Below are 13,143 nucleotides of genomic sequence, written 5' to 3' on the forward strand. Positions count from 1 at the left end.
ATTGCTGCAAGCAGAGATTTTCATTTAATAAATGTAGTTCAAAAATCACCTAGAAACAGCTTCACTCGAGATCACAAAGGCTACATCTTTTTTTTTTTTCCCCTCAATTTATCATTTTAGTCAGTTCCTTGACCCATTATAAAGCTAGTTTTCAGCTATGGTCTGTTTTTCTTGAGTTGACTTTCTACTTAAGAAAAATGTAGTCAATGCAACAAAGGAAAATATAGTTTTGCCCTTATGCCTTTTGCTTTATTTTTAGGAAGCATAGTGCCTATTTCATTTTGCCATTCAATATGGAATATTTGTTGAGTAAAAAACACCTCTCTCAAGGATGCCTGACATAGTGAGCCCTGATATAAAGCATGATGAGAAAGTTTTCAGGGAAGAATTTAATAATAACCTCCAAAAAGTTTAGTTTTAAGAGGTAATTCAGCTTAGCTCAGTCAAAAATTAAGCCTAATAAGAGTATATTTGATAAATTTTAAGGAGTTTCTGATTTTACAAAATTAATTGTCCAAATCACAGGTAAGGGGAAATACATACGTGCTTACTTTCAGTTTCCTCCCACTTCCTCTTTTCTGTTTTCTGAACAATTACTTCTATAAAATCAAACAAAATGCCTTCAAAGAACAAATACCACACAATCCCACTTATAGAAGGAATCTAAACTAGTCAAACTCACAGGAGCAAAGAATAGAATGGTGGTTACCAGGGGCTGGAGAGGTGTTAGTCTAAGGGTATAAAATTTCAGTTATGCTAAATAAGTCCTAGAGATCTATATACTTACAGTATAGTACCTATAGTTAATAATACTGAGATTTGCTAAGAGGATAGATTTTAAGTGTTCTTATCACTGAACAAATAGGTAGGATGGAGGGAAACTTTTGGAGGGGATAGATATGTTTATAACTTGATTGCGGTGATGGTTTCATGGGTGTATACGTATCTCTAAACTCATCATCTTGTATACATTAAATATGTACAGATTTTTGTATTCTAATCAGAATAAAATGGTTTAATAAAAAGAGAAGGCACAAGTGCCTCTTATAATTTCAAGAGATTTAAAAGTGGCTATAATTGATACTTTTCAGAAGTTATCTTACATAAACTACACTTTAAGTTTTGGAAAATCTTCCAACAGTGAAAGATTTTTAAAAGGCACGTTTAAATATTGTCAATGAAAAAACAGATAAGCATGATAAAAGATGCAAGGGTTACATCGCTTAGTAAAATAGATAACTGATATTGTAAGGAAATGGTGTTGATGACTTAGGTCTTAAGGGTAGTTAAATTTAAGGACAATAATCAGTATATCAGTATATATGATTTTTAATTAATCATGAAAAACTGGAATCTAATCTGGTTTGTCTTTTGTGTTTTCTCCTACAAGTCTTCACAGTGGCTATTTATATTCCCTAAGAACCTTTAATTAATTATTCTCCAATTGCCCTTTTCTGTTAAATTGAATTGTATGAAATTGCTGACAATTGTGACCTACAAAAAATTACTTTCCTATGATTCAACCAAGTAATTGGAACTTGGATATAGAGAGATACAAGAATCATATTCCTCAACTCATGTCACGTTCATGTATTTGGAAAATGTTTGTTGAGCAGAGATCAGAATCCCTGTCCTTGTAGAACTTGCAGCATCTGTGTGTGCAATCTTCTTGTTTTATCTGTTCTATTTTTCACGTTTTACTCCCAGTTCCCACTTAATTCTCCTTCCCTCAAGTGTGAGACACTCAGTCGTGACCCACTCTTTGTGACCCCATGGACTGTAGCCCACCCAGATCCTCTGTCCTTGGAATTCTCCAGCAAAGAATACTGGAGTGGGTTGCTATGCCCTTCAGGGGATCTTCCTGACCCAGGGATAAAACCTGGGTTTCCCTCATTGCAGGCAGATTCTTTACCGTCTGAGCCCAGAAGCCCCTCAAAGGCCATCATTATAATGACTTAATGTGTATCTTTTTGTGCATATTTTTGTAAAATAAGGTTCTTTATTTTGTTATACATGTCAGTATTTTTAGTATATAAATTGTATTATATTAGATAATTTTTTTCTAACCTTTTTTTTTTAAAATGCAGCACTGCATACTTTGAGGAAGAAACCATACACATTGCTGTGTATACATCTTCTGTGTTACTTTTCACTGATTTATGGTATTGCTAATGTGTATTGCATTGTATTTTACCTATCCACAGCTCCAGAGATAGACATCCTGATTGCTTCAACTCTTGGCTGAAGCAAACAATACTTCAAATGTACAAATCCTTCTGTTTGACTCTTTATGAACCTGCTTATCATTTTCTGAAGAATACATACCCAAAGCTGGAATTGCTGGGTCATAAGATAGGGGTTCATTTGATAGAATTAAATAATACCAGTTTGCCCTTCAGAATGCATATATCCATTTCCATGCCGCAACAATTAGGCCAACATTTGACCTTTTCCAGCTGCATCAAGTGAAAAGTGGGAACTCATTCTTGCAAATAGCTCAATTTGTCATCTATGAACTTTATTATAGTGTTCTGTTTTGATTATAAATTTTCAGCTGATTAATCAAATTAATTTTTTCCTTATGGTTCCTCTTCAGAAATTTGGTCTCAGAAATCATTTCTTTTCTCTTAAGTCACAAAGATGTACTTCTCCATTTTTTCCATTACTTTTATAATTTTTTCTGGACATATAAATATTTAATTCAATTAGAGTTCCACCTCTGATGCAGTTTTTTCTCTATATAATTGGTTCTCATGAGCTAAAAACTTATTATTCCCTGTGAATCCGATATCACATGTACTGTATAAGATTCCACCTGTATACGGGGATGCCGCTGGGATTTCTGTTCTGTTTCAGTTGGCACACTTGTTTTTATTATTTTGGCAATATAAATACTTATTCATGGCTGACAGAGGAGGCTCATTTTTTTTACTTTTTCTTTTCAAGATTAAGTTAACTATATGGTAGACATTTATTTCCTTATAAACATTTTAGAATATCAAGTATACTTTTAAAATCCTACTGAAATTTCAATATATAATAACATTGAATTTATAGTTAATTTTTGAAGAATTGATTTCATAATATTAAGTCTCTCTGTTATTCAGGTCATTTTATTTGTCCTTTGTTAGAGTTTATTATTTTTTCCTCCACAGAGATCTTATATAGTCTTGCTTAAGTTTACCTCGAGATTCCCTAAAATATTTTTTGATATTGGTTTTTAAATTATATTTTCCAGTTGGTTATTATTAGGATAGTGCATACATGCTAAGTTGCTTCAGTCGTGATTGACTCTTTGTAACCCTATGGACTGAAGCCTGCCAGGCTCCTCTGTCCACGGGATTCTCCAGGCAAGAACACTAGAGTGGGTTGCCATTTCCTTCTCCTGGGGGGTCTTCCTGACCCAGGGATCAAACCCGTGACTCTTTTGTCTCCAGCACTGGCAAGTGGCTTCTTTACCACTAGTGCCACCTGGGAAGCCCATTATTAGGATTGCAGGCGTTGCTGGCGAATTCTTTCCCATCTGAGCCACAAGGGAAGCCCATTATTAGGATAGAGAAATTCTGCTTTTAGAGTTGAACTTCTGTTTGATAAACTTGTTTCAGTAAGTTCACTATCCATATCATTGGTTTTACTAGATATTTTATCTGCAAATAAAGCCATGTGAATCTCTTTTCCCTTTAATTCTTAGCTATCTTTTCTTCTTCCTTTTTTTTTTCTTTTTCTTGATTAATGTTGTCCAGGATAGCCAATACTATCTTTAAAAGTAGAATTCATAGTGTTCTTGAGTTGAGCATCATTTAAGATGGACACATCTCAGGTTTCTCTGTTAAGTAAAATGCTTACAGTAGGTTTTTTGTATTTAACCTTTACAATTTCTGCCAAAGCAAGGAGAATAGTACAGTTAACTGCAGTGGGTCTATCATTACATTTCAGTTAATCATGGTTATCCTCACGTTCATCTGGTGTATTTTGTTGCTAGATTTTCTTTTGATTACAAACTCCCTGCATAAATAAGATAAAACCTACTTGATTATTCTGGACTATTTTCAATACTCTGTTGGATTTATTTACAATTTTTATACCTATGTTCATAAATGATGTGGACTTATGTTTTCTTATGTTTCTCATACGATTTTTATAATTTACATTATTTGTAGCTTCATAAAATTAAGCTGGATAATGTTCACTCTTTTTCAGTTTTTTTAGATCAGCTTATATAAGAGAGGAATTAGACTGCCCTCAAGAATTTGGTACGTCTCTTTAAAAAATAAGATTCGAAGGGTTTTTTAAAAACAGCATTGACATTTCAATTTATTGAAAACATTTTGGTTGATTTTAAGTTCTCAATGTCTTCATGTACAGTTTGGTATTTTTGGGGAGGGGTTACTAATTTCATCAAATTTTTAAATTCTTTAGTGTATAATAGATTATAATGTTTTTATTTTTATATCTGTTGTGTTTGCAGCTATTTCATCTTTTTCAGTTTATCCTTTGTAGATAAGCATGATGCATTTTCTTCTTATTTTCCTATTAAAATTATCAGAAGTTTTTCTGCTGGTTGGTTAAATCTTTTTAAAGAAACAAGTTTTTACTTTGTTAATTTTTTTCATCATTTTGGTGTTGCTGTTCCCAGTTTCACAGATTTATGCTGTTATCTGCATCATTTCTTGGTGTCTAGTATTTTGTTTGCTCTATTGTTCCTTTTTAGTTTCTCATTGGAATGTTTGCCTCCTTGATGCTTAACATTTTTGTTTCCTAGCAAAAATGGCTAAAGCTATGCATTCCTTTTATGTCCTGCTTTAGTAATGTCTCATAAATTTCGAATTATCTAATTCTACTTTTTAATATTCTTTATGATTGCCTTGTTTAGCTCAAGGTATTTGATAACATATTCAATTTATAAAGAAAGGATTCTTTTTCGGCTATCCTTTTGTTATGAATTCCTCATTTACTGCATTATTATCAGAGGACAAATCCTGTATGCTACTGGTATCTTGGAAATTATCCAGGCTTTATTTTATTGACTAATAATCTTTATATTAAAAAAAGAATTTTCCATGAGTGCTTAGAAACAAAAACTCTACATGGCTATAGAATTCTATATATATTTAAAGGCTCACTTATTGATCATATTTTGCAGATACTTGATTTCTTCCTGTTTGATCTAATAGTTGCTAAGTGGAATGTGTTAAGATCGCTGACTAAAATCGTTGGTCAGTTTCTCCCTGTCATCCTGTTAGTTGAATATTTTGCAATCCTGTTGTTTGTTACCTATTTATGGTGGCTACAACGTCTTTTTCCACGGTTCCTCTTTGTGCACGTGCGCTCGCTCACTCAGTCGTGTCCAACTCTTTGCCACCCTGTGGACTGTAGCCTGCCAGGCTCATCAGTCCATGAATTTTTCAAGCAAGAATACTGGAGAGGGTTGCCATTTACTACTCTAGGGGGTCTTCCCGACCCAAGGACCGAATCCATGTCTTTTGAGACTCCTGTATTGGCAGACATTTTCTTTACCGTTGCGCCACCTAGGAAGCCCATAGTTCCTTTAGCCAGTATATTTAGCTTTCTTTTGTCTTAGGATACAACTGCTTAAATTCTATTTTAGTCTATGTTAAGATTTTTGTGAATTTTCTTTTGGTTTATATTTTTGTTTTTTGCATATGTTTTTAAAATTTTTCCCTTTTGATATGTCTTTGTAGTAAATGGATTTTTTAATAGTCAGTAGAGTTTTGAAATTTATTATTTTCACCCAATCTGAGAATCTTCATTTTTTAATTTATGATTTTTAATTGACTTGCATAGATTATTTAGGACTTATTCCTACTGTCTTATTTTTTAAAATTTTCAGTGCATTCGTTTCATTTAAAATATCTTTTTCTGTTTTTCACTGTAGAGATGAAATTTTCTTCTGTTAGCTTAAAAGTTATATATTCTGAATGTAACATACTGTGGATATCCTTCATTTGAGACATACACTCAATGCTTATTTTCTCCTATTAAGTTCTTAAATTTTAGTACCTTCCACTCTGCCCCCTCATGACGAATGTCATTTGCTGTCTATGCCACTTCTCCACATTCCGTCGTCACAGTGTAGATTTTAAAATTCTGATTGAAATAATCATTTGGGGGGGTATTTTCTTAAAATAAAAAGCCATAATCAAACTCTATCAAGGAATTTGTCACCTTCACATCCCCTGATTATTCACAGCATCCTCCTAGATTTGCTTCTTATCTGTGTTTTCAGTTGAGCCTGAAGTCTTTACTCTTTAATTCTGGGGAATTTGTTTCCATTGTTTTTTGTAATATTTTTGCCACAGTATTTTCCTCTGCTCAAATTTCGACCCCTTCATTTCATGTACTGCTATTGCTGCTAAGTCGCTTCAGTCGTGTCCGACTCTGTACGACTCCATAGACAGCAGCCCATCAGGCTTCCCCGTCCCTGGGATTCTCCAGGCAAGAACACTGGAGTGGGTTGCCATTTCCTTCTCCATTTCATATGCTAATACCCCTTAACTTGAGAAAGTGAAGTGGCTCAGTCGTGTCTGACTCTTTGTGGCCCCATAGACTATAGCCCACCAGGCTCCTCCGTCCATGGGATTTTCCAGGCAAGAGTACTGGAGTGGGGTGCCATTGCCTTCTCAACTTGAGAACTATGTACGTTTTTACTTACAGCAGTTGATTTCTTACTGTTTTTCCTCTTGATTCTTTTTAATGATCCTTTTCTACATTTCATTTCCCTACCATCGACCATTATTTCTAATATGAGGATATTAATCATGCTTATTTTAAATTCCTAACCCATTAATTTTATTCTTTTATAGTTTTTTTAGCTTCGTATTTTATATTGGAACATAGGTGATTAACAATGTTGTGTTAGTTTCAGGTGTATAGCACACTGATTTCATTATACATATACATGTTTCTATTCTTTTTCAAATTCTTTTCACATTTAGGTTGTTACACGATATTGATCAGAGTTCCCTGAACTATGCAGTAGGTGCTTGTTGGTTATCGATTTTAAATATAGCAGTGGGCACATACCAATCCCAAACTCCCTAAACATTCCCTTCTACCCACCCTTCTCCACCGGTAACCATGAATTCATTCTTTAAGTCTGTGAGCCTGTTTCCATTTTGTAAATAAGCTCATTCGTATCATTTCTTTTTAGATTCTTCATATAAGCAACATCATATTTCTCTTTCTCTGACTTACTTCACTCATTATGACAATCTCTAGATCCATCCATGTTGCTGCGAATGCCTAGCTCATGAGTTTTAAAGTCCAGTGTCTATCCATTGCCACAGAGCCCCTGTGGTTTAGAAGCACGGTTTTAGAAGCATGATATGTAGCATTTAGTTTATTACTTTCTTTTCGAGGTGGTTGTACTTTTCGCGTGTGCCCTCTTTTGTTCTTTGAGCTTAAGTTATCCTTCAGATACTATTTATTCTTGTAGTTATCATATCAGGGGAAGGCCAGGTAAATCCAAAGGGGATGGAAGACTTCCCTGGTGGTCCAGTGGTTAAGAATCCACCTTGCCAGTCAGGGGACGTGGGTTCGACCCCTGCTGAGGAACTAAGATCTCGCGTGCTGTGGAGCAGCTAAGCCCGCACGCGACAACTGCTGAGCCTGTGCATCGCAGCTAGTCTGAGCACTGCAATGGAAGGTCCCACCTGCTGCAACTAACACCCGAGGCAGCCGAATAAATAAATGTTTTTAAAAACCCACAACAGCAACAAAAGAGGGCTGAAGGTGAGTTCCAGGCATTGTAAAAGCACTTTTCATCATCTCTCTCTGCCACTATGATATCAGGTGACTTCTGTGTTGAGAATCTCACTCCCTAATCCCTTAAGTAGAAGAGTCTTGGGAGGAGACAGTTCCCTTGGTTATAATTCATCAACCTTAGGGTTTGGGAGAGAAGGAGGTGAAGGAATGAATGCCAGATGTGACGTAATCCCACACTTCTCATCAGCTCCTCACCTGAGTGAGACATTCAGCAACCTGAATCCTGTAGGCTTCACATCCCTAACAGAGAAGGAGCAGTCAGTGATTGTTCTCGGGTACCACCCAGGAGAGGCCGGAGGGAAGCAAAAACGCTTTACTGCAACCTGTCCTCTCAAAGAAATCTCTGGCAACACTCTCCTCTAATTGCAGTCATCCCTGCCCACAGTAGCTCAGACAGTAAAGAATCTGCCTGCAGTGCAATCCCTGGGTTGGGAAGATCCCCTTGAGTAGGAAACGGCAACCCACTCCAGTATTCTTGCCTGGAGAATTCCATGGACAGAGAAGCCTTGTGGGCTACAGTCCATGGGGTCGCAAAGAGTTGGACACGACTGAGCAACTAACACTGCCCATGGCCACCGCTTTCCCAGCCAGTTCAAAATATCTTTCAGAATCACTGTCACACAAGTTTTGATTTGTTCTTTAGTTAAATTCATACTTTGGTCTCACTTAACCTATAATAGTTCACCATCTTGCTGGGAAACTGAAGGTCCTAGATATTCCAGGTAATTGTTTTTAAGTTGTTTTTTTAATCTTTTTTTTTCTTTTTCCTTTATTTAAGCACCACATTCCCCTTTAGGAAAATTATATGAAAAAGAAAGTTCTTTGTGATTTGATTTTCTTCAGGTCTTCATACTTTATTCTCTACACTGTTTCTTCTTATTCATATCTTTGTCATGTATGAAGGACAGATGCGAGCTGCAGCCTTAGCACAGGAAAGCACGCAGCTCTTGTCATTTTCATCCTGTCCTTGAGATTTGTCTTCTCAAGATCTTGCCTGACTGTTCTAGACAATACTATTATCTGCTGTCAAAGGGGAGGTAGTGCAGCTTCCTGGGTTAATGTTCCAGAGAGCAGTGATTTCCTTCTAGAGGCCAGAGTTATACTTCATGCTGCAGATAGATTCAGAAAGCCAGGGTCTGTTCTTTTACCCTTCAACTGAAGTACTTATAGCTTCCATTAAAACACCTAGATTATACTTATCTGTTAAATTACCCACCCATCCTCCAAAATGTAGCTTCTACGTGATATTTTTAGATGTGAAAAAATACATGGAAATGTTTTCAATGCTAATGTGATGGATAGGACCAAGACCTACTTTAAAGACTAACCATGTGATATGTGTGTGTGTTAGTGGCTCAGTCGTGTCTGAGTTCTTCCGGCCCCGTGGACTGTAGCCTGCCAGGCTCCTCTGTCCATGGAGTTCTCCAGGCAAGGATACTGGAGTGGGTTGCCATTTGCTTCTCCAGAGGATCTTTTGGATCCAGGGACTGAACCCAGGTCTCCTGCACTGTAGGCAGATTCTTTACCAATTAAGCTACTAGGGAAGCCCAACCAGGTGATACCAATGTTTTATTAAATACTGTTCTGAAAATTCCACAAGACATAATTTGTGTGTTTGTGTACTGAGTCCTGAATCCTAGGGCTGAATCATTAGTGATTTATGCACTGGGCAGTGAAGCAAGCCCACTCAACTGGTTATCAGTGGCCGTTTATAGAACATTCTGGCAGCTAAAGGAGTATGAAAGCAGTAACAGATTTAACTGTGAGCTCATTTATTTCCAATTAGGTCTGCTGCTGAGATACTCTATGTGGTAAAGCTTTAGAGAGAGTTGAAAAATATATCAATGCAAATTTGAGAAATAATGGAAGTAGAAGCTTTATAAACTAAATTTTTCTAAAATCCTCTTCTGTACAAAAGAATAATTTAAAATATAAATGTTTGAGATTTCCAAAGACTGTTCAAATGTACCAGGGGAGGATGGAAAAAAGGTAAGAAAATTAATGGCAAATGCAAAATTTGATTACTATATCATATGATCCAGTTTTGAAACAACTATTTTTGCTGCTGTTAAGGCAATGTTATTTTCCTGGTGAATAAATCCAACTTCAAGCTATATTTTATTCAGAAATTTGTTCCCTGAGAAAAACCTCTCAATTCAATGATAAAACACTCCAGTTATACCAATGAATTGACCAGTCAAACTCTTCCACAGCCATTCTAACCAAAATTTTCAGTCAAATATGTCCATGGCTGTCTTTAAACACGGGTCATATAGATTAATTGCAAGAAATTTAAATTTGGTTATTAGAGTGAAAAGACACAATTATCCCTTCATCCACTGTAAAGTTATCCAACAGAGAGGAAACTCTTATCTGTAACTTCTTTATGATGTCTGGAGATTCTAGCTGACTGCTTTGATGAAAATATATTGCTGGAGTGACTTATGATTCCTGGAAGAAGACCTAGCCAAAGCCTTATTTTCTCTAGCTGAGAAATAATTTAAATGAATTCCTGTTTTGATCCACAATTCCGTATTCGAAGATGTTCTTTTGTTAATATTTGGTATTCAAAAGTTACATGAGGATAATTCCTTGAATGTCATCAGCTCTTGATACATACTTGGGATGAATTCCATCAGCGATCGTTTAAAAATGTTTAACCACGTGAAGAAATTGCCCAAGGCTATTTACTCCCTAACTGTTTTAATTCAGCCCCTGTGTTTTGCAAGCATCTTCTAGTGGCCTTCCAGTAAATGTAATAGACAGATGTCATCATCTGAATTTCTAGGCAAGGCCACTTTGATAAAAACGGGAAAACACAGGACACTGCTGGCTTTGCTCTTCAGTATCTATGAGAATCATCTCCAATGTAAACCAAAGTTAAAGCAAGCTCGTGCCCAGTCTCTAAATCACCAGCTGTCTACCCCCACTGCATTGGCCTTCGGGGGACCATTCTTCCATTTCTGGTTCCCTCTCACATCGATGGAATCAGCAGATGTGTACAGAGGAGAGAGTGAACCTTGGCAAAGAGGGGCATGTTGTTATTTACAAGGACCCCTTTTAATGGATGCATATATCTCTTATTCAGTGTTGGAAACATGACACAGTTGCAGGGATGAAGTTAGCCTCATTTGTCGTCGATATTTATGCTGTGCCTTTCATAATGTCAGATGAGATAGCTCATATATTCCCAAGGTAAAAATGAGTAATATCTTTGGGAGCAGGTATAAAGTTACAATACAGTTTTTCAACTTGAGAAAGTGTTCTTCTCCTGATTTTCATTTTACGTCTTAGACTGCAGACTATGGAACAGACCTTGTAAAAGACTTTCACTGAGCATCTGGCTCTTCTGTAGGCCCAGGAGATTTATGTCAGCTGTAGGAAGAATGTGAATAAAACCCTGCTTCTGGGAGTTTGTAAAACGAATTGATGGATTACTTAGTCTACTCTTGCTTGGATTAAATTTTAAAATTGCATCAGGGTGTTCATTTTTAGGTATGATTTTATATAAATAGGAATTATAGATAACCAGCATAAAAATAAAGAAACATATGACTAGAGCTGAATTACAATAAAACCCAAATAATAATTGCAAAATTAACACTTATCAACCCACACTGATGTTAAATACTATTTCAGATCTGTTTGCTCTAGAAAAAGAATGATTATTTTGCAACTTCACAGGATTTTAAAGTGCATAAATGCAAAACAATGTTATGCTGTTAATGGCATTGGTGTGTTAGCTTTATCTCTTGTGCTGAAAACTTTCATTTCTTTCATTCACTCATTCATTTCCACCTTGTTCCATAAAAGCTTTCAAGTAATTCTGTACATTCATTCATTTATTCTTTTATGGAATCTGGATTATTAGCCCAAATAGGAAGAAAAGTATTCATTAATTATCGTCACTTTTACTTGATCCAAAATGACCATTTAAATATATGACCCTAAGCTTTCAGAACTGTAGGCAAACTCTGGAGAATGTTGGGTGCACAAAAAATGTTAGTCAATGAATGATTGTCTATCATTACCATTTTTACTAAAGGTATCTTATTAATTGTAACTTGCTAAAAACTGAAATTTGAATAAATATTTAAGAGTATAATCTACAACAGAGAATAAATACAATGAATTTATATAAACCATCTCTGTTAATTGTTCTCTCTTCTGAACTAATGTAGTGAACTGATATAATTATCTGATATGGGCACATTATTATATATGCATTGTAGTGACAACATAAAGGTGAAACCTAATCTTAATGAATACTTTGCTAATTATTATTTCCTTTAATGCAAAAAAAACCCAAAAAACAATGGACACGTGTCAATTATCTATCCAGAAAAATGGAGGTTAACTGATATTCAGAGACTTCGGTGTGAGATCAGGTGAGGTAAGTGAATGCATTCAGGAAGCTTAAGAGATGGAAGACCTCGGTGGTATTTGGGGATTTAGGGCTTTTGCCTGTTCCTTGGGCTTCCCTTGTGGCTCAGACGGTAAAGCGTCTGCCTACAATGAGGGAGACCCAGGTTCGATCCCTGGGTCGGGAAGTTCCCCTGGAGAAGGAAATGGCAACCCACTCCAGTATTCATGCCTGGAAAATCCCATGGGCGGAGGAGCCCAGTAGGCTACAGCCCATGGGGTCGCAAAGAATCGGACACGACTGAGCCACTTCACTTCACTTGTGGCTCAGCTGGTAAAGAATCCTCCTGCAACGCGGGAGACCTGTGCTTGATCCCTGGGTTGGGAAGATCCCCTGGAGAAGGGAAAGGCTATCCACTCCAGTACTCTAGCCTGGAGAATTCCATGGACTGTATAGTCCGTGGGGTCGCAAAGAGTCGGACACGACTGAGCGACTTTCACTTCACTTCTCTTCACTTTGCACCTCACAGCCCTTTCTTTGCCCGTCTTACTCAAAACGCTTCTCCCTGGCGCCATCTAGTGGACATCTTGGTGGGAATGAGGAAGACGTCCAGGATTTGCAAAGACCAACAGAAGTCCATGGCCTGTGGACATCATAGGAGCTCTTGTAAGTTAGTCTGTGAAGGCTCGTCCTCTTTCTGTCATTATCCCATACAGATGTATTACCTTGATTTCTGCTCCACTTCGCTGATCAGAAGATTATAAAAAAACAAGTGTTTAGAATAAAAACTGAGCTTGAAAAATGAGGTCTCTTGTAAGTAATGTTCTAAAGCAGTTTAAGCATCCACGGAGAACACCATTTTAATTTTTCAGTTTCTCATTATTTCTTCAATAGGTGAGCTAGCTAAGCCAGGCAGATATTCAAAGACAGAGGCACCATAATCTCTTCCTTCGTGCATGTGTGCATGCTAAGTCACTAGTCGTGACCGACTTTGG

General features: G+C 36.6%; 1 protein-coding gene across 5 annotated transcripts in view; it reads left to right on the top strand.

The window, feature by feature from the left end:
• The window catches only part of CPED1 (cadherin like and PC-esterase domain containing 1), a 324,686-nt gene that overhangs the window by 118,808 nt on the left and 192,735 nt on the right, over positions 1–13,143 (top strand). The gene's annotated exons all lie outside the window — the stretch shown is intronic.

Source organism: Bos taurus, chromosome 4, assembly GCF_002263795.3.
Source record: "Bos taurus isolate L1 Dominette 01449 registration number 42190680 breed Hereford chromosome 4, ARS-UCD2.0, whole genome shotgun sequence".
Classification (NCBI taxonomy): domain Eukaryota; kingdom Metazoa; phylum Chordata; class Mammalia; order Artiodactyla; family Bovidae; genus Bos; species Bos taurus.